The following is a 23,067-nucleotide window of genomic DNA, read 5'->3' as shown; positions in this document are numbered from 1 at the left end:
TTAATGAGAATACGGAGACCCAGACTACAAGATTGGATGAGATGGGAGGTTGACAAAGAGGAGGTTTTAACAATTTTGGAAGGTCTGAAAATAGATAAGACCCTGGGGCTGGATGGGATATTTCCTCGGATTCTCTGGGAAGCCAGGCAGGAATTTACTGAGCTTTTGGCTTTGATCTTTAGGTCATCATTGTCAACAGTAGTGTGAGAAGACTGGAGGATAGCAAATGCTGTTCTCTCCTTTAAGAAGGGAAGCTGAGGCAACCCTGGTAATTATAGGCCAGTGAGCCTTACTTCGGTTATGGATAAGGTGTTGGAAAAGTTTATGAGGTAGGATTTATAATCATCTGGAGAGGGATAATTTGATGAGGGATAGTCAACATTGTTTTGTGTGAGGTTTGCGTGCAAACCTTATGGAGTTCTTAGAGAAGGTGATAAAACAAATGGATGAAAGGTGGTTGATGTGGTGAATATGTTGCTGGAAAAGCGCAGGTCAGGCAGCATCCAAGGAGCAGGAGAATCGACATTTCGGGCATAAGCCCTTCTTCAGGAATGAGCTCCATGGTGAATATGGACTTCAGTAAGGTACTTGTTAAGGTTCTACAAGGTAGGATATTGCACAAAATAAAGAGTTTCAGGATTGAAGGCGATTTAGCAGTTTGGATCAGATATTGGTAAGCTGAAAGAAGATAGAGGGTGGTGGCTGATGGGAAATGTTCATCTTGGAGCTCAGTTACCAGTGGTGTGCTGCAAGGATCTGTTCTGGGGCCACTGACTGCTGTTTGTCATTTTTTAAATGATGTGGAGGTGGGCTTAGAAGGATGGGTGAGTAAATTTGCAGATGACACTAAGGTAGGCAGAGTTGTGGACAGTGCCAAAGGATATTATAGATTACAGAGGGACATAGATATGATGTAGATTAGATTACTTACAGTGTGGAAACATGCCCTTCGGCCCAATAAGTCCACCCCGACCCTCCGAAGAGCAATCCACATCGACCATTCCCCTACATTTACTCCTTTGCCTATCACTACGTGCAATTTAGCATGGCCAATTCACCTAACCTGCACATTTTTGTGTTGTGGGAGGAAACCGGAGCAGCCAGAAGAAAGCCACACAGACATAGGGAGAATGTGCAAACTCCACACAGACAGTTGCTTGAGGCGGGAATTGAACCCAGGTCTCTGGTGCTGTGAGGCAGCAGTGCTAACCACTGTGCTGCCCCCATAGAGCTGAGCTGAGAAGCGGCAAATGGAGTATAATGCAGAAAAGTGTGAGATAGTTGACTTTGGAAAAAGTGACAAAAAATGCAGAGTGCTAGGCTAATGGTAAAATTCTTGACAGCAGAGATGAAGAGAAATCTCAGTGTCCAGGTACACAAATTCCTGAATGTTGCCACCCAGGTTGATAGGGTTGTTAAGAAGGCATATGGTGCGTTGGCATTTATTGGTAGAGGGATTGAGTTTCAGAGCCACGAGGTCATGCTTCAGCTGTACAAGACACTGGGAAGGCTGCAGCTGCAGTATTGTGTGCAGTTCTGATCACCACATTCCAGCAAGGATGTGGAAGCTTTGGAAAGAGTTTAGAAGAGATTTACTAGAAGGTTGCCTGGTATAGAAGGAACATATTACGAGGAAAGGCTGAGGGAACTGACGCTGTTTTCTTTGGAGAGAAGTCGGTTGAGAGGTGACCTAATCGAAACATATAAGATAATCAGAGGGTTAGATAGGGTGGACAGCGAGAGCCCTTTTCCTCGGATGGTGAAGGCTGACACAAGGGGACACAGCTTTAAATTGAGAGGTGATAGATATAGGACAGATATCAAGGGTCATGTCTTTACTCAGAGTAGTAGGAGCATGGAACAGCCTACCTGCCTGTAGACTCGCCGCCATCAAGGGCATTTAAATGGGCATTGGACATATATATGGATAATAATGGAACTGTGTGAGTGAGATGGGCATCAGATTAATTTTGCAAGTCGACGTAACATCGAGGGCCGAAGGGCTTGTACTGCGCCATAATGTTCTATGTTCTAAAGAAGAAGTGGAGAAGGCTAGTAGAATAACAACATCTGAAAGGCATCTGGATGGGTTGAATAGGAAGGGTTGAGAAGGATATGGGCCAAGTGCCAGCAAATGAGACGAGATTAGGTTAGGATATCTGGTCAGTATGGATGAGTTGGACTGAAGGGTCCGTTTCCGTGCTTTACAGTTCTATGACTCTAAGTCTATTGCATTCGCTGTTCACAATGTGATCGCTTCTGCACTGGGGAAACGAATCGCAAACAGAGTGACCATTTTGCAGAACCTATGTTCTGTCAGCAAATATTACCAAGCTTCCAGTTGCTTGCCACTTCAACACACCACCTTGTTCCCTTGACAACAGCTCTGTCTCAGGCTTTCTGCAGTGCTCCAGCAAAGTTCAATGCAAGCAGGAAGAACAGCACCTCATTTTTGCTTGGGAACTCAATAGCCTTCTGCCACAATTTCGAGTTCAACAATTAAAGAACTTGAGCACTCCCATGTCCTTATCCTAATCCCTACATACCAGGCCTTGTTATCACATGGGTCAACTACCACACACAACCTACTGTCAGCTGCCAGTAGTCCCCAGTAGCAGCTTTTCATTCTTTCCCACTTCTTTATCTGTACAACATGCTCTCTCTCTTTGGGCTCTATCTCCATTTACTCCCACCACCTATTCCCCACCCTATCTACTACATATATAGCATCCTTTTGCTAGCTATCAGTTTTGAAAGGTCACTGGACCTGAAATGTTAACTCTGATTTCTCACCACAGATGCTGCCAAACATGCTGTGCTTTTCCAGCAACTTGTTTTTGTTTCTGATGTCCAGCATCCACAGTTCTTGATTTTTCTGTTTCAGCATTTCATTTTCTCTACAGGGTTCAAACGTTGTTTATTATTTCTGTTTAAATCATGTATAGGTGAGGATGAGTCAATCCGATTGGTTAGAGTTTCTTGTCCCTCTCATATCCCAAACAGAATCAGACACCTGATGACACCAAACGCAAAAACTCCTCAAGCAGCCACCAGTATAATGAATAACAAGAGCATTTCTTCATCTCCAAGTGCAATGGAATTCTTGTTCCAATGAACAGTTTTCCATTTCCGAGATTTTCACCCCATGTAAGGTATTCGGCATTAGAATATCCGAGCAGCATCAACACACAATTCCTTGCAAGAAATCAGTCCAGAACAGCCCAGATCCTTAGAATCACCATCTATGGATTTCAAATCAAAGTAATTTTTGAGCTGGAGATCAAATGCTGGCTCACGTGTACTTTGTTTCTTTGCATGACTTTCACGGTTAATCCAAAAAATTTGAGACCCGTGAACAAAATAAGATAACAAACTAAGATTAGGAGCATAGGAAACACAGGCATGGCCATTCAATGAAGTCATCGCTAATCTTCTGAATCAATTCCTTGCCTTCGGCCCATATCCCTTAATACCTTTGCTTAACTAAAAATTACCTATTTCAGATTTAAAATTAGCAACTTATCCAGTATCTCTGGAAGACTGGTCTACACATTTACACCCTTTGTGTGTCTAAGTGCTTCCTAACATGTCTCCAGAACAGTCTGGCCCTAATTCTCAAACTATATAGTCTTAGAATCCCCAACCACTGTAAATAGCTTGTCTGTACTTTCTCTGTCATTTCCTGTTAATATCATGAAGATTTTCATCAGATCACTTATTCATTTTCTAAATTCTGGAGGCAACAGGCCTAACATGTGTAATCTCTCCTGATAACTTAATCTCTCAAGTCCAGGTATCATTGCTGTCAACCTCCATTGTACTTCCTCCAAGGCTAATATATCCCTCCTTCATAAGATGCCCAGATCATAAAATGCACAGTAGTCTTAGTGGGGTCGAACCAGGGTTTGTATAACTGCAGCATTTACTTCTGCATTGTTGTACTCCAGATCTCTCGATATGAATGCCAGCATTCCATGAGCTTTCTTGATTATTTTCTGCACCTGTTCACGACATTTTCAAGATCCATCCACTTGAACCCCAAAGTCACTTCAGCCATCCAATGTATTTAACTACCTACCATTTAGAAAATACACTGATGTATCTTTTTTGATCAAAAAAAATCCACTTACTTCCATTGAACTCCATCTGCCACAGCTTTGCCCAACTTAGTCTATCAATATCTCTTTGTTATTTTATGCTATCATCTACACTGTCTCCAATGTCACCGAAATTTGTAATCAGCAAATTTGAATGTATGACTTTCAATGCCATTATCCAAGTTGCTTATAAATAATGTGAATAACTGAACCCGACCACACGATCAACAATTTAGGTGAGGGAACCAAGTATCAAGTTTCTAAACATGAGGCAGGATTAAATGGTGAGGCTTACATAAACAGGTTCAAGGATTTAGACAAGTTGCGTAGGGGCAAATACATGACAGATGCAGCTTAACTTGGAGAAGTGTGGGGTTGTCTGCATTTTTTGCTAAAATGGAATAGCAGAGTGTTTACTTAGAGACCGATAGCCTGGGAAATGTTAAAAACAAACGTTGTACACCAGGAGCTAAAAACAAGTATGCAGGCACAGCAAACAAGCAGTTAGGAAGTAAATGGCATCTTGGCCTTCACTACAAGAAGGATTAAGTACATTAAAAAGTAAGTCTTACTGCAGCTGCACAAGAACTTGGTGTGATCACACATGGAGTATCGTGTGCATTTTTAGTCTCCTTACCCAAGGAACAATGCACTTATAAAGAGCAAATGTACTGATGATTGAGAAGATGGTAGGTTTGTTACTCAAAGAGACATTGGGTTGACGGAGTTGGTGTTGGTTGGGGATTTTGATAATCATTTTGATTCCCTCACCTAAATTGAAACATATAAAAGATTTTTGACAGGGCTTATTAGACTGGGCTAGGAATAATGTTTCCCTTGTCCAAGGGTTGGGGTGAGGGTGCCCAGAACCATGGATCATGATGAAACATGGTCGTTAATTTCAGATTAATATGAGGAGAAATTTCTTCACTCAGACGATGGTGAACCTATGGATTTCTTAACACAGAAAGCTGAAGAAGTCAAGACACTGAATATATATTTAAGAAAAAAAGAAATAGATTTCCAGAGCCTAAAGGTATCAAGGCACACAGGAGAGAGGGAGATTATGGCATGGAGATACAGAATCAGCCATGATGATAGTGGAGTGAGTTTGATGGGCTGCATCGCCTTCTCCTCCTTTTCCTATGTTTCATCTTCACAATGCCATGCCTTTCCTTAAATCCAGTCATTCATCATTGCAGACGACCGAGCCTCTTTGCAAGACTAGCTTCTATTTGCTGCTGGATCAGACCACTGATAAAAAACATTCTTTTGCTTGGACTGCCTTGAACGAAGTTAGTTAGATTAGCCAACAGTTCTGCTACTCTTCTTGGGTGAACAGATAGTCTGCTAGTCCGACTGTTTCAAGATGCTCGCTTCGATTTTCAAAATGGTTGACCATCACAATAACGTCCTTTTTTTCCACCATGTGCTAGTTTTCCACTTGCTACATCAACTTTACATTCTCTCCAAATTAACACTAACTTTTCTCCCCCAAGGTTCAGCCACGCTCAAAACCACACATCCTTTCACAATGAGATCTGAATGTCAAATGTCGACCTATTCAGCACTCCATGACTTTATGTTCTTCTACAGCCTGACTTCACTCTCACTGGTAAATGCAGTTGTGTGACAGATTTGTACAAGTTCAGTTAATCTGGAGTTATAACTGGCATTTAAGATAATCTTGGACTTATCACTGATAATTTCAGTGGAACTGGAGTTGGACATAATTGAAACTTGACTCATCACTGTTTCTCCCCTCAATTTCCAGCAAAGCAATGTTCTGCTTTTGTATCCCCATAGTGAAGGTGTATTTGCAAAGTGTGCAAACAAAACAAAATTATAGCATGAGTGACAAGGTCCTTCAAACACTGGTGTCTGTCCCAAAGTTGACAAAATCAAGTCAGACTTTAACACATTTTGATGAAACAGTAACTGGATCACAAATTATCAAAGACTTGCCTAAATATACAGATTTTATCATTCAATCAAGCTTAAACGAAGTTCTGATGCTAATACCCAACCTCAGCTTCATCTCTTAAACATACTCTGTCTCTCAACTTCCTCAACTACTACTTCTTGGATTCAACATTTTGTGTATCCGCATTGATTTCACCTCATCATTAAAACCCATGCCTTCAGTTGCCCAGCTCTGTATCCTTGAATTTACTCCATAAAACCTCTGCCTCCACACATCTTTCACCAAACTTGAGAAGATGTTTGTTCATCTACTGCATACTTCTTTAACGCTTACACCATTATAAAGTGCTTTGCAATGTATTGCCTCATTAAAGACACTCCAGGAAAAGGTGTCATTATAGATCTTTTGTCATGAACAAGTACATTACATACACTGTTGCTTCATTCTGCATTCCATAAAGTAAGAAAACATGCAACGAGCAGATTCAAGTCTTGAAAATCATGAAGCTTTATTAATTATTGTATCATTCATCAATCATCCACCGTTATAGCTTAAAATTCCACATGTTTATTCATTTCCATTGACAGCAATTGGTTTGTTCAGAATCTGACCAAATTATCTATAACTGGCTGATTTTGTCAACTTGTTTGGCGCACTCAAGTCTGAAAGTTTACTCATACCTACTTAGATCTACATCATTTCTTTATCTTCAGTGTTCTAAAAGCCTGGATGACCAGTGTTTTTTCTCCCATGGAAAGGTGTAGCACAACAGCCATAACAGTTTAAAATCTGGAATCATTTTAATCATTCCCGAGTGCCTTCCAGAATTTTAATGTTCCTTTAAAACCTGATATGTTCAGATTGAATAAATTTTCCGAGTGACAATCAGTTGTTTTTGAAGAGTACCTCAATATTTATTAAGCTTTGCTCTGCCCTGAAAACTCAATGAATTCACAATTTTTGTATTAAATCCTTTACAATTCCACATTTTGCTAACATCTTCAAATGTTACTTGCTATTCTTTGTCCAATAAAGATGGCCTTTTGTTTAACTAATTAATGCATTTCTAATGGAAGTTATAGATTTGGTAACATAAATGATGTTTCTCCAAAGTTCAATGTCACAAGTAACATTTCATTCCAAATAATGCGAAAACTAAATGGAAAGACTTGCTCAGGATTCTGCTAAATATCACACATAATACCTCACCTGAAGTACTTCACAAGGGGAGGCTTAATGCCCTCAGCTGAATATATCTTTCTTCCTAGTTAGCAATTCCACTGAACAAACAATAATCCGAAATTCTTTTGGTTTGCTCAAAAACTTTGAATTGTCTCTTCCGTCTGGTTTCACTATCATATAGAGAAACTTACTGTCAATTAATTGAAATAGTGCTATTCACATTAGAAAGACTCATTGAAAATAATCCCAAAGCAAAATGAAATCAATGTGTGCAAAATTGCATAAGATCATTAAGTCTGTTAAAATATTCAAAATAATTCTCATCAGTTAGCTTCCTTTTGAACAATGAAACAGGGCAATTGACAAAAGGCAGTTTCAAATTGAAATGCACAAAAGACCAAAATTCAACAAATCAAATATTTGAGACATTTTTAAAGTATAAGAAAAAACTTTATATTTTTTAATGCCTGTTTTTATCTTTGGAGATAATTAAATAACAATAGTTTGTCTAACTATTCAAAAGGAAGCTAAATAATGAGAATTATTTTGATACAATGACCAAGTGACTGAAATGATTACACATAGGCTGACTCAAATTTTAAACAGTGATGAACTGAAGTAGGAATCTTATGTTCCAAAGTTAATAGGGAACATATGACAACTTGACCACTGAGTGAGCAATCAGATGATTCAGCCCATAATTCGGTCAGGTTTAATTTTATGAAAAGCAAATGTCGTTTCAAATTCTGAAGAAAGACTGCATCTGTGCTTGCATTCAAGCTTCTGAATTCCTAGCAAAGATGTCAATTTAAGGGATTAAATTCCTACCAGAAAAGCAAGTGCCGATTTTCCTCTGATAATGCGGAGTTGCCAGACCACATAATTAACATCCAGTCTTGGCCAAGTTATACTTTTCAAAGAGTGCAGTGCTGGAATCGCACAGCCAGTCAGGCAACATCCAAGGAGCAGGAGAGTTGATGTTTCAGGCATAAGCCCTTCATCAGGAATGAGGCTGCCTGCAATCCTCACTTTCTCCTAGTCACACTTTTCCCCAGTTAAACAGTGGGAAACACAAAGCGCATAAACAAACATCAGTCCCTGATCACGGAGTGTGAGTTATAATGGTAAGTGAGTCATAATGGCCAGAGGAGGGTGAATCAATCTCATTTACTACCACATAAACAAGATGTTAACACTCCAACATTTTACATTTTGAAAACATGACAAAAAAAGTTAGGTTATCACAAATAAAATATAAACTAAAAAAAAACTGAGGAAGGTATGCACATAAGGCAGCCAAATCAGTGACACGGAGTTCCAAGCAGTCAATAATTAAATCAGGACAGAAGTACAGTGGTAGAATGATAAACGAGAACTGCTCATTCAGTATTATATCACCACCAAATTGTGAAATATGCTGTCAGTCAGTGACAGTAAATCGAATTACAAAATCCCATTTTATTGGGTTCACTGGAAAAGGTCTGAATCTGCTTGTGCAGGCCTCCCATGCAGTTTTATACTCCAGAATATCCAAGCAGTTGCAAACAAGATACTAACGTACAACTAGGTAATCCAGCATACATTGACTAAATGAAAACAGTGCTCCTTCTTCAGAAAACAAATATCGTCTGATACAGTGATTTTGAATGTCTCACTGCTATTTATTTGGGTGTCAGGAACATGCCTGTCATTTGTAGCTCCCAACCTGGACAATCCTTGAAAACTGCTGTACTGTAATGATCAAAAGAGATGCGAAAAGATTGTTTCCAGTTAAAAGTAGATACTAAGGATAACTTGAAGACTGTCAATTACTTGCAAATTACTGCAGATAGATTGAGATAGAACAAAGATATTTTCATAAACAAGATCCAGTATTGCTCCTTGCACTCAGAAGGGCCAGTTTACAAGCCCAGTCAGATGCAATCCAGAAAAGTCTTGAAACACTTTTTGGGGGAAAAATCCAATTATCAACAAATTTAATCTCCATTCCCAGAACAAGACTTAGATCATTCCAATTTCCAATAAATCATAATATGCACTTATTCACGTCAGTGCAGCTTATTGTACAAGTTAACTAAGCATTATATAATTATTCCTTAATTTAGTATGGTTTAAGCCTCTCTCAGCTGCTGATGAAATATTTGTTGTAATGGACTGGACAGCAAGAGAGTTAATAAAAAGAGTTGAGTCAAGTAGAAGGCATTTTAGAAAAGGTACTGACACAAGTACAACATACATTTATTAGATTTATCTCAAGTACCACAACAGAATACAATTAGATGTCCTTTGTGTCACCTATGACTTGCTTCAAGTGTCTCCAAGAACTGTTATTTATCTTCAATCGTACCACAAAACATTCTTCACAAAACACAAAAGTTGGTCTTCACATTGTAAACTACTTGTTAAATCAACCAGGGAAGAAAGGATTGCAAATAATCAACTACTCTCTGCATTCTTGCATGCCTTTAACTTATAATTAAAACTGAATCATTTCCAGCATTCTAATTACAGCATTAACAATCAATTCCTTGACCACTGCTCTTTTACTGAACAGAAGCTAGGAAAATTAACAGTATTTATTTCTCAAGCTTTCTCTTTACTGCATGGCTCTCCAAGGGGGCATTCAAAGAATGCAAGCAGTATATGACATAAACTACACAAAGAATTCATGCACCAATTGTGACCCTTAATGACCCAAACCTTTTTTGTTAATGACATACTTCTGGGAGGTAGTGGTCAAGTGGTATTATCATTGGACCAGTAATTCAATGTTAATGCTCTGGATACGGATTCGATATCCACCAAAGCAGATAGTGAAATGTGAATTCAATTCATAAATCTGACATTAAAAGCTGATATGTAATTCAAATGTAAAAGTTAACATTGTTTATTATTTTTAAAAACCCCTCTGGTTCACTTAAGTCTTTTACTGAAGGTAGATCTGCAATCCTCACTTACTTTAGTCTACAAGTGACTCCAGATCTGCAGAGTTAAATGCCCTCTGAAATGAGCCAACAAGCCACTCAACCACTGCTATAATCTGATACGAGGACTAAAATGGAATCTTGGAAGCCCCAGACCCCACTTGCTTTCGGTTCCTTGAGAAGGCCTGCAGCATGAGACTTCACAAAACCTGAAGACGAGGAGCAAAGCAAGCCATTTGGCCCCAAGAGGTCCATTCCACCATTCCCCATGGTAGGGTCATTCAGAAGGTCAGGAGCAATGGGATTCAGGGGAACATAACTGTCTGGATACAGAATTGGCTGGCCAACAGAAGACAGCGAGTGGTAGTAGAAGGAAAATATTCCGCCTGGAAGTCTGTAGTGAGTGGTGTTCCACAGGGCTCTGTCCTTGGGCCTCTGCTGTTTGTAATTTTTATTAATGACTTGGATGAGGGGATTGAAGGATGGGTCAGCAAATTTGCAGACGACACAAAGGTTGAAGGTGTCATTAACAGTATAGAGGGCTGTTGTAGGCTGTAGCGGGACATTGACAGGATGCAGAGATGGGCTGAGAGGTGGCAGATGGAGTTCAACCTGGATAAATGCGAAGTGATGCATTTTGGAAGGTCGAATTTGAAAACTGAGTACAGGATTAAGGATAGGATTCTTGAAGTGTGGAGGAACAGAGGGATCTTGGGGTGCAGGTACATAGATCCCTTAAAATGGCCACCCAAGTGGACAGGGTTGTTAAGAAAACTATGGTGTTTTGGCTTTCATTTACAGGGGTATTGAGTTTAAAGAGTCGAGAGATCTTGTTGCAGCTCTATAAAACTGTGGTTAGACAGCACTTGGAATACTGCATCCAATTCTGGTCGCCCTATTATAAGAAAGATGTGGATGCTTTGGAGCAGGTTCAGAGGAGGTTTACCAGGATGCTGCCTGGACTGGAGGGCTTATCTTATAAGGAGATCGGTTGACTGAGCTAGGACTTTTTTCATTGGAGAAAAGGAGGAGAAGAGGGGACCTAATTGAGGTATACAAGATAATGAGAGGCATAGATAGAGTCGATAGCCAGAGACTATTTCCCAGGGCAGAAATGACGAACACGAGGGGTCATAGCTTTAAGCTGGTTGGAGGAAAGTATAGAGGGGATGTCAGTGGCAGGTTCTTTACACAGACAGTTGCTGCGTTGCCAGCAGCAGTTGTGGAGGCAGGGTCATTGGGGACATTTAAGAGACTCCTTGATATACATATGGTCACAGAAATTTGAGGGTGCATATATGAGGATCAGTGGTCAGCACAACGTCATGGGCTGAAGGGCCTGTTCTGTGCTGTACTGTTCTATGTTCTCTGAATAACCAAAACAGAGAATTGAGAAAGTTTTAAAAGTCAACAAAAGATAACAAAAAAATATAAAGAGGGAGAAAATAAACTTTAAAGGTAAAGGTACCCTTGCAAGTAGTATCAAGATGAAGGCAACAGCTTCTTTAAATTCTTAAAAACAAAAGAGGGAAGCCGAAGGTGAACATAGGCCCCTTCGAGAATGAGGCTAGGGAAATAATCATGGGAAACCAGGAACTAGCAGAGAAGTCAAAAAAAAACTTTGTATCAGTCTTTATAGTGTAAGACACTAACAGCATTCCAAATGTACGAAATAGTCAAGGGGCAAAAAGAGGGAGAAAGTAACAACAATAACATCAGAAGAGAAGTAGTGTTCAGGAAATTATATGGGGTTAACAACTGGTAACTCCCTGCAACCTCACAGGATGCATCCGAGAACACAAAAGGAAGTAGGTACAGAGCTAGTAGATGCACTAGTAGGAAACTTGCAGGAATCCTTAGGTTTTAGAAAAGTCCCAGAGGACTGGATAAACTATCAGTGTGACATTTTTTACTTAAAGGAGGGAGGCAAAAAGACAGGTAACTATAGACCAGTTAATTTAATGCCTGTTATGGGTGAATTGTTGGAATCTACTATAAAGGATGCAATTGCAGAGCATTTAGAAATATTTAATATGATCAAGTACAATCAGCATGGCCTCATGAAGGAGAAATCAATACCCAACATTTACTAGAACTTGTTAATGAGATAACAAGCAGAATAGATAAAGTGAAACAGTGGATTTAATATATTTCAATTTCCAGAAGGCGCTTGATAAGGTACCACACATTACACTACTTAATAAAAATCTGTGGTGATAGATGTAGTCCGTTGGCATGGATAGAGGTCTGACTAAGTAAAAGATGGGGGAGAGAGTTGGGATAAGTGGTGGTGGTGGTGGGGGGGGGGGGGGCGCGGTGGAAGAGAACACTTTCAGGATCAATGCTGGGGTTACAATTATTCACAATGTATCTTCATGACTGGGATGAGGAAGGTAAACGTACTTTAGCCACATGTGTGGATGACAAAGAAGTAGGTGGAAAGACAAGTGGTGAGGACCCAAAGGAATACAGGCAGGTGAAGCAAGTGGACAGGATTCCATCTGACAAAATAATATGAGAGTCTCCACTGTGGCAGGTAGAGATGCTGAATATTATTTAAACGGAGAAAGACTGCATAAAGTTACAGAACAGAGCTATTTAGGAGACCATGAATCAGAAAAAAGATTGCACAGAAATTTAGTGGCTAATAGGCAAGGTAAATGGAACGTTGGCTTTTATTGCCAAGGGAATGGAGTAGAAAAATGGGGAAGTCTTGCTAAAACAGTGCAAAGCATTAGTCAGATCACAGTTGGAGTACTGTGAACAGTTATGGTCACCTTACCTACAGAAAGATACACTGGCATTGGAGACAGGTGAGACAAGGTTCACTCAGCTGATACCAAACACCAGTTCTATTTGAAGGGGATGAATTGGTCTGGAACTTAGGGGAAGGAAAAGCAACCTTATTGAAATATAAAAGATTCTGAGGGAATTTGACAGGATGGATGGAAAGAGAGTGTTGCCTTTTGTGGGAGAATCAAGGATCAAAGGACATACATCTCAAAAAGAGAGGTCACACAATTAACACAGAAGTGAGGAGGGATTTCTTCTCCCAAAGGGTAGTGACGAGTGGTATTGTTTTCTGGAGAAGGCTGTCAAGGTTGTGTCATTAAGTATATTCAAGGCTGAGACAGACAGATTTTTCATCAGCCCCAGGGAATGGGGCAGGAAGATAGATCAGACACAATCTCATTGAATGGTGGAGCTCACTCTGTGGGCAAAATGGCAGACTGCTACTCCTACATCTTATGGTCAACGAGGTGTTCCCACACATCATCAACCCCTCATCTTCCAGATGGTAGAGGTCATAGTTTAGAAGTTGCTGTGAGACAGCTGTACCAATTCTGGGACAAGCTAAAGATATTAATTATACCAGAGAACTTTGCAGCATCATCAGTAATGAGCTTATTGTTGTTGCCTTGGTGCCCGTTTGATGATTGGTGGTTTCTCCAATGACATTACTTCTACCAAACTTCGTGGTGGTTTGAGTCAGCGGAGTGGCTTCCTCGGCCATTTCAGTGTCAGTCACATTGCTGCCAGTCTGAAGATACATGGAGGCCAGACCAGGTAAGGTTAGCAGATTTTCGTACCAAAAAGCTCTTAATGAACCAATTGGATTTTTACAACAATCAGCAATTATTACATGGTCTCCATTAGGCTTGTTTTCAGATTTTACAGAATTTAAATTTCACCATCTGCTCTGGTGGGATTCAAATCCATGTCTCCAGAACATGAGCCAAGGGCTGAGATTACTTGTCCAATGGTATTACCGCACTGTCACCATCATGTCTTGTGGATCCAGAAATGCCCACACTCATGTATACACACATCAGTAGATTTACAATGGCCATGTTTCTGGGGTAGTGGGTAGCAACATATAATATTTGAATAGCAGGTACCAGCAATGTTTTTGCTACTGCCATTGACAGTTCCTCTACATTAATCTCTTATTTCTCATTCCATTTGTTATTAAATCACTCATGCCCTCTGATCATGCCCTTCTGCACAAAACAGCCTTGCCTGTTACTTTTCTGTATTTTCCATTTTGATTTTATAGTCCATCATTTGCCTTTGTGAACACTTCTCCCTCTTTATGCCAATATTTGCAAATTTACAATTTTTAATTTGAAAATTTCAGTATTCAAATCAGCAAATTTTAGTGAGCAGGAAATAGTTATCCAAACAGAGATCTGTTCATCCAGGGAACAATGCTATGGGTTCTGAGGAAAAGAGATCAACCAAGGGTTAACTCTGCACTTTTTCTTTCCACAGATGCTGTCTGAAGAATACCTAGCATTGTTCGTCTTTATTTCTCAATGCTATGGTCTTGAATTTGAGCACCATCTGGTGTCATAACATGCGAACTGTTATACTGCTTTTTCTCGACAAGCCACAAATTCAAAATCAATGCCAGTTTTAGTCTGTACATACAAATGTGGGTTGGGATTCTAAATGGAGTCACAAGGAGAAATTTCGAGGTTGTGAGCTCAAATGTAGCAATGACTGCCACAGAGCTCTGACAAAAGTTCTAATAGCTGTACTCCCTCTCACAATTCTCCCTTAAGGTCACAGCAATTTTCAAGGCTTGAAACGAGATCACAGACAGAAATGTATGGAATCACTGGCCTGTACTAATCACAAATGATCCTAACCCATTTTATTCCATATGGCTTCTATAAAATAGAACAAAATTTGTAAACTTGATTATACTCAATACCGGAACATTTTAATAAAATGTTACAATCGCCCATTAATGGGTTTATTTGTTGGATGGTGGAGTTAATTATTAATGTAATTTCTAATTGTACAAGTCAGGAATTTGATAGAATATTCTCTTCTTGCCTAGACAATTGGCGTTCCAACAACACTGAAGAAGCCTCACGACAATGAGTAGGGGAAATGACATTTTTTTTTAAGTTGTATGAGACGCACAATGAATTTGCAAAAAACTGCTCTTTCATGGCAGTGCCCCTTTATTGCAATAATAAAAAAAATTATCAGGTTGACTTCCAGGAGTGCAGTCGGGATGGTGCACAGATTCACCTGCGGTACTCGACTTTATGCTCCTAAATAGAGTGTGCTGCCCTTCATGTGAACTTGAAATGGATAAGATGACGTCAGGAATGCTTCATCACACGAATCTCGCAAATTCTGGAATGTGAACAGTTACAGAAAATGTGCGCATTTTGAAATTACTAATGAATGAGTTATTGAGCTTGCTAACAACCTTCAGTTGTTTTGACTGCTCAATGCATTTCTCACACGTTGGAAACCAAAACGTTTGAGAATGTATTATGGCAGCCAAGAAGAAATGGTACAACAGTGTGATGGCAAGTTACATCGTGCCTCACTCAGTCAAATGTTGTCTTGACATCAAGTCACTTGCAGCATCTTTTGAGTTTAGTTCTTTTGTCCATATTTGGGCCAAAGTTGTAATGATGTCAGAGCAGAATGGCCTTGGTCGAAGCCAAACTAAGCATCAAATGGGCCAGGTATTGCTGTGGAAATCAATTTTATAATATTGTCAATGATCTCGTCCATCACTGACCTGACGATGGAGAGTAAACTAATGGATCGATAATTGGCCATGTTGGATTTGTCCTGTTTGGCATGGAGGGGAGATTGCTAAAAGAACCTAAGAAATAGGAGTAACAGTAGTTCAATCGGGACCCCATGTATGCCCAGCCATTCAATAAAATCATGGCTGATCTACCTTAGCTCTCAACTCTATTTTACTCCAGCTCAACATCACCCTTGGTATTTCAAAAAATTATCTAAGGTCGCTTGAAATATTTTATTACCTCGCTTCCACACTCTAAGGTAAAGTACTCCAAGACATTTATTACTTTCTGGAAGAATACATTCCTTTGCACCTCCGTTTTAAATGAGTGCCCCCTTCTTCTATAACTAGTTTGAGATTCATCCTCGACTGGAAACACCTTCTCAACATCTATCCTGTCAAGCCCCATCAGAACCTTCTTTTTTTCCAATACGATCATTCCTCGTCCTTCTCAACTCAAATAATTAAAAACCTGCCTAACCTGCTCAGCTATTCTTGATCAGTCCACTGCTTTATCTCAGGAATCACCCAGCAAATCTCTTTTGAAAAGCCTCCACTGCCAGTACTGTATATCCTTTCTCAAATACATGCATGTACATAGTGCAGTTTTCCATACAGCCTGTAGATGCCAGTGTTGAAGCGGTTTTGGAACAGCTTCGCTAAGGGCACATCTAGTTTCCAATTGCAAATTTCCAATATACTATTAGCAGAATGTTATTAATACCTACAGCTTCTTCAGCCTTTGCTTGATATCACAGAGTATGAAATGGCTGGGAATTACTGTAAGGAGAGGCTGAATAGGCTGGGGCTATTTTCCCTGGAGCATTGAAGGCCGAAGGACGACCTTATGAAATCGTGAGAGACAGGACTGAGTAAATAAACAAGGTCTTTTTTTCCCCAGGGTGGGTGAGTCCAGAACTAGAGGGCAAAAGTTTAGAGTGAGAGGGGAAAGGTTTAAAAGGGACCTGACAGGTAATGTTTTCATGCAGAGGGTGGTGTGTGTATGGAATGAACTGCCAGAGAAAGTGGTGAAGGCTGGTACAATTGCAACATTTAAAAGACATCTGGATGGGTATATGAATAGGAAGGGTTGAGGGGAATGTGGGCCAAATGCTGGCACATGGGACTAGATTAGTTTAGGATATGTGCATGGACGAGTTGAACTGAAGAGTCTGTTTCCATGCTTTACATCTCCAGGACTTTAAGAGGAGGCAGATCGGGATCGCTCACCCAGCACTCCCACTGAAAATGGGTGCAAAAAACTTCAGTCTTGTCCTTAGAACTGACGTGCTGCCCACCTCCACTCCATATAATTGGGGATAAAGGTATTCGTGAAACCGCTTCCTCCACTAAAATGTCAAACTGTCCATTACCATTCAACACTGACCGTGCAAGACTGCACAGCTTAGAAATGACCTATTGGTTGGCCCTACTGCATGTTGCTTATACTTTCTGGAATGCATGTAACTGTGCTGTCTTCACTAGATTGACGCAATTTTTGGTATGCCTAGAACTGCTCCCTACTGTGTTATCTTGCACTTTTCCATGGTTGTTACCATGGCTCAAATGGCAGATTGCTGGGTCAGGTGGTGAAAAATTATACTTGAAAATGATTGCATTGCTTTGATGGCCCATTTCAGTTCCTAGACCTTTCTAAATATATTACATTTAACACAGTGGTCATGCCACAAAGTACATTCAATATGAAACCAGGACTTCGTATCCAAAACAACTATGCAATAGCCAGTCCTATTATTACAGTCATTACAAATGTATCAGTAACAGGCAGAAAGATGACAACCACATGAAGTGGATTTTCCACTCTTGCTGATTCCCTCACCAACTGCCGTAGGCCATGTCAGGCAGCTCTGTCCTTCAGGACTTGGTCATTTTTCTGACCAGGTTTCCTCAGCCTGCTGAAAAAAGTAAAAACCAACCCTTGACGAGATGTCGATCTTCCCCCTCAGTTACTTTCAGGCTGGGTGCCATCTCTCCCTGTCGTTAAGTCAGGGGGGATGCTGATTCTCTCTCTCAGTTCCAATCAGACATTGTGTCGACTCTCACTCTCGAATACAATTAGACAAGGTGAGGATGAGATGAATGGCATGGGAGTGAAATATGAATGGTGTCTGAGGGCCAATTTTCATGGGGATTTAGGGTGAGGACACAACAGGAGATGGGGTTTGCATTAAAAAACTGAAAAGGATACAGATAAGGGTGATACACGAAAGATGAAAGGATTTGGAATGGGTTTGGAATGACCCTGATGGAATGAGATGGTGACTTAAAGTAGCATTTGTGCAATAAAGATATTGATTTGATCACAAATGCAGACATTTCTTAGTTTCAAATGGTTATAAAGTTGGGGTATAAATTGTTTAGCTTTAGAATTTTTAATCAGAGTCAGTAAGCCACATTGCAGATGGGCTTTTGATAAAAGATAATATCTATGCTGTTTTCAAACAAAAGATTTTGTCTTGGGTAATGCTAACATAACTATCAAACTTTACTGAATGAGGACTTCATGTGATATTACACATGTTCCCAAATGACTAAGCAGTAGAAAGCATAAAACATATTCAACTATTTAATTACCACTATCTCAGCAGCTCTCCACTGATACTGCTTGCACAGAATAAGTCAAACTGAATGATTGCGTAAATATGAAACACTGTACAAATAAACAATCATCTGACTGCCATTTTAAGAACAAGGGCTGCAACATTGCATAGATTTGGATCTGAATTTGGAGGGAGTGAGGAAAAGGTGGAGGATTGACCTTGTTAATCAATCATTCTAATGGGCAGCACCAGGGACCAGTGGTTCGATTCCAGCCTTGGGCGACTATCTGTACGGGGTTTGTACATTCTCCCCATGTCTGCCTGGGTTTCCTCTGGATGCTCCAGTTTCCTCCCACAGTCCAAAGATGTGCAGGTTAGGTGAATTAGCCATGCTGAATTGTCCATTGTGTGCAGGGAGGTTAGGTGCATTAGTCAGGGGAAATGTTGAGCAAAAGGTTAGGGGAATGGGTTTGGATGGGATATTCTGAAGGTCAGTGGGGACTTGTTGGGTCAAGTGGCTTATTTCCACACTGTAGGGATAAGTAGAATAGAGAAGAATGATTTCAGTTTAGAAACACGCATAAGTGGTTTGGGTAAAGATGAGAAATAATGAAGCCAAGAAGTCACATGGAAGAGTGGTATTTTAGCCCCCAAAGAGGAACCATAAGGTAGGATGCAGTATAAAGGAATCAATCAATCACAGAAGCTTGTCAGAAAGGTGCAATGATAACCAAATGAGGCTGTATTCTTTCAATAGACTTCAAAATAAAATGAAATGTAACCTCGGCAAGCAGTTTACACAATATTTTGAGGCTAGTTTCTTAGAACAGCATGTTCTGGAGCCAGCCAGAGAGCAGGTGATATCTGGTATCCTGCAAAGACAGGATTAAATACATGATTTCATAATGAAGACAATCCCCAAGTAACAATAAAATTATGATGTGAACGTTACATTCAATTTGAGAGAGAGAGGAGCAAGTCCAAGGCTTAGATCAGGATAATTATAAGGGTATGAAAGGAGAGCTCAAGTGAATGGGCAAAATAAGTTAAGAAACAAGTTAACAGCAATACAGTGGTACACATTTTAGGGATGTTTTCTAGATAATATAGACTAGATAGATGCCACCAAGTAAGCAAATTTCTAAAGGACAGACCCAGCATCTGTGGTGAACAAAAAAGGGTTAAGACATTATCAACAAAAAGGTATAAAAATGGTGCCAACATATGTCAGAATCGTAGAATCATACAGTGCAGAACAGGTCCTTTGGCCCATCAAGTCTGTACTGCTAAAAATATATTCCCACCCACACTCGTCCCACTTTCCAATGCTACGCCCATAACCTTACCTTATTCCCTTGAGACACAATATGGCTGAACTTGCTGTGTCTTGGTTCCTTTTCGAAGTTATCCTGTGCAGCTACTGAACTAACACATTGTGTCCTTTGCCCCAAAAGAACTTGTTTAAACTTCCCCCTACAAGCACTTGCAAATATTCTGACAAGGATGTTGATCCCATTCTTGGAAAGGTCTCACCTTCTCCAGAAATGGTCTCTGTGATCCAGAAGATTGGACAGAATATAAAAACAGTATATCCTGACAAAAACAACAAACAGGGAGATAAGAATTAGAGTCAAAGAGAAAATTTACTTGAAATATAAAAACAGATATTAAGAGCCTCTACTGGTATTTGACAAAGTTAAGATGAGTGCTGATCTTTTAGAAACTGAACCTGGGGAATTATTAAAAATGGCAGACATCTGAATTAATAGCTATTTTTCATCAGTCTTCACAATGGAGGATAGAAGGTGCATCCAAGGAATAGGTATAAATCAGGAAGTCAAAGAATTAAAGAAGATTACAAGAACCAGGGAAGTCGTACTGAGCAAACTGTTAAATTGCAGATTGACAAGTCCCTGGGTCCTGATGAATTTCATTGTAGCCTGAAAAGAATTGGCTCCTAAGACAGTTAACATTCAAGTTTTAAATTGCTAAAATTCTCATTATTCAAGGAAGTTTTGTTTAGATTGGAAAATAGTAAATTTAATTTCTTTATTCAAAAAGGGAGACAAAAAGCAGAAACCTACAGTCCAGTTTGCTTAATATCTGTCATTGACAAAATGTAAGAAGCTATTGTTAATGATGTTACATCAGGCACTTGGAAAAATTCAAAATAATCAAGCAGACTCACCATTATTTAATGAGAATGAAATATAGTTTCATTAATTTATTGGACTTCTTTGAGGAAGAATGATGTGCTGTGGATAAAAGGGAAACCATAGACATACTGTGCTTGTGCTTTATAAGGTGCCACCATATGGTGTGGATACAATATTTTGCAAAGGTAGAAGATTGGTTGGCTCATAGAAAACAGAGCTGAAAATGTGTTGCTGGAAAAGCGCAGCAGGTCAGGCAGCATCCAAGGAACAGGAGAATCGACGTTTCGGGCATCAGCCCTTCTTCAGGAATGAAGAAGGGCTGATGCCCGAAACGTCGATTCTCTTGTTCCTTGGATGCTGCCTGACCTGCTGCGCTTTTCCAGCAACACATTTTCAGCTCTGATCTCCAGCATCTGCAGTCCTCACTTTCTCCTCATAGAAAACAGAACAGGCGTAAACGGGTTGACAAGATACAACAAATTGTACGCCACAAGGATGCGTTCTAGGGCTCAGCATTGTACAATTTATACAAATGACTTGGATCAAAAAGACCAAAAGTTGATAATACAAAAATAAATCAGAACGTAAGTTATAAGGAGGGCATGAGAAAGCTACAAAATGATATGGACAGGCTATGTGACTGGACAAAGATGTGGCAAATTAAATAAGAGGTGGGAAATGTGAAATTGTTAATTTTGGCAGGAATAGTTTAAAAAACGAATATTATCTGAATGGGAGGAGATTTCGGAGCCGAGATGCAGAAGGATCCAGGTGTCCTTGAATTGCAAAAGATTCTTAAAGTAGTTACTAAAAACTAGTAGAATGTTTTTGGTCTTAACTTATTACACTGGTGCAGTTAACCAATTAGCTCCACTACTCTTTGCCTATAGTCTTAAAAATATTAACTTTTCAAGCATTTACCCAATTCTCTTTTCAAAAGTTGCCGATTAACCTGAGTCCGTCACTTTTTCAGGAAGTGCATTTCAGATAATGATAACTCTGCTGATAAGAAACCCTCCCTCTGATTTATTTGCCAATATCTTAAATCAGCCTTCTCAAATCCTACCATTATCCCCTGCCCACTCTCCACAAGAATCCATTCAGAATCTCTCTCTTCCCTAAGTACTTTGGACATCTGCCCCCCAAAAAAACTCCTTTCTGGCTTGGAGTCAAATCCCAATAACTTCCTGGAAGCACCCTGGGATAATCATCACCATTTTCAGTTATACATGTTGAACAGCTCTGAATGGCACCTTCAGGGTGAAGACGCCTTTTCAGCATCATCTCTCCTTTACGTGGTGTATCTTCGACATTCCTAATTAGTCCTAATCAGTAAGGGCTACTCATATTTTATTTGGAAGCGCAAACCAGAAAATAGAGGTTTGTACATTAATTCTTTTGTTTCACAATGCAGAAAGACTTTTTTTTTTTAAAAAGTAGTTGGATTTGAGAGACATACTGACATCTGGTAGCGTTAAGACAGAAAGTAACTGCCTGCAACAGCTGATGGATTGGTTTTAGAACAGTTTGTCACAGAATTAACAGGAGGAGAGGCAGTTACGACTTAAGACTTCCAGAAGGCCTGCTGGCAAGATCACAGTCTCTAAGTGAAAAACAAATATTCGACAAAAACTTTAGGAAAAGAGCTGCTAAATTAAGCCAAGACCTAGGTCCAAATCACCAGCTGCAGAACTGAAGACTGCCAAGTTGACAACAATGTGATATCATCACCAAAAACCATAAAAGAACTGAGAGACATTAACCTCGTTTTTCTTTTGTAGTTTGGACTCTGATGCACAGATTTTGTGTTTTTTTTTGTCTATATTTATAATCAATGACATGGCTAAAAAACTGCACATCTCATCTGCTTTGTCCGTACAACAAATGTGAATGAATATGTACTTTGACTTAAAGGGGTATAGTAGAGACATATAGCTTGCATATGAGAACATGACAATCAGTTTTGCCACAAGTTACAGGATAACCACTGTGCCACCGTGGGCACAGTGGTTAGCACTGCTGCCTCACAGCGCCTGAGACCCGGGTTCAATTCCTGCCTCAGGCGACTAACTGTGTGGAGTTTGCACATTCTCCCCGTGTCTGCGTGGGTTTCCTCCGGGTGCTCCGGTTTCCTCCCACAATCCAAAGATGTGCAGGTCAGGTGAATTGGCCATGCTAAATTGCCCGTAGTGTAAGGTAAGGGGTAAATGTAGGGGCATGGGTGGGTTACGCTTCGGCGGGTCGGTGTGGACTTGTTGGGCCGAAGGGCCTGCTTCCACATTGTAATGTAATTTAAATTTAAATTTAAATAATATGTTTGCTATAATAAATAGTTCATTTTTCATTGATGAAACCTGGTGAAAGTTTCTTTAATCTTAGATTGTGGTTACAGTCAGGCATTAATCATCGTTGATATTAAGTCTACCCTATGTCACACTTATGACAACCTGTTGAATAGTGCTGCTTGATTTCCAGCATACTACACCAATCAAGGTCATGACATGTATTGTTCACAAGTTAGTTTGGTGAGATGCCAAGCCATCTTTATCAGGTTGAAGAGTTCTAGGTGAGTATATCATATTCTGATACCTTGTTGTTCCTTATAATGATTTATTTGAAATAATTATCCAGCATCAGTGACTGCTCAGCATTCCATTATCAGA

The 23,067-nt window shown here is 39.8% G+C and overlaps 1 protein-coding gene across 5 annotated transcripts in view; it reads right to left on the bottom strand.

Moving 5' to 3' along the window:
- Positions 1 to 23,067, bottom strand: part of LOC140481885 (double-stranded RNA-specific editase 1-like) — a 317,299-nt gene that overhangs the window by 211,325 nt on the left and 82,907 nt on the right. The window lies entirely within an intron of this gene.

This window comes from Chiloscyllium punctatum, chromosome 10, assembly GCF_047496795.1.
Source record: "Chiloscyllium punctatum isolate Juve2018m chromosome 10, sChiPun1.3, whole genome shotgun sequence".
Classification (NCBI taxonomy): Eukaryota; Metazoa; Chordata; class Chondrichthyes; order Orectolobiformes; family Hemiscylliidae; genus Chiloscyllium; species Chiloscyllium punctatum.
Note: the sequence above shows the minus strand (reverse complement) of the source record. Positions and strands in the feature narration are given on the sequence as shown.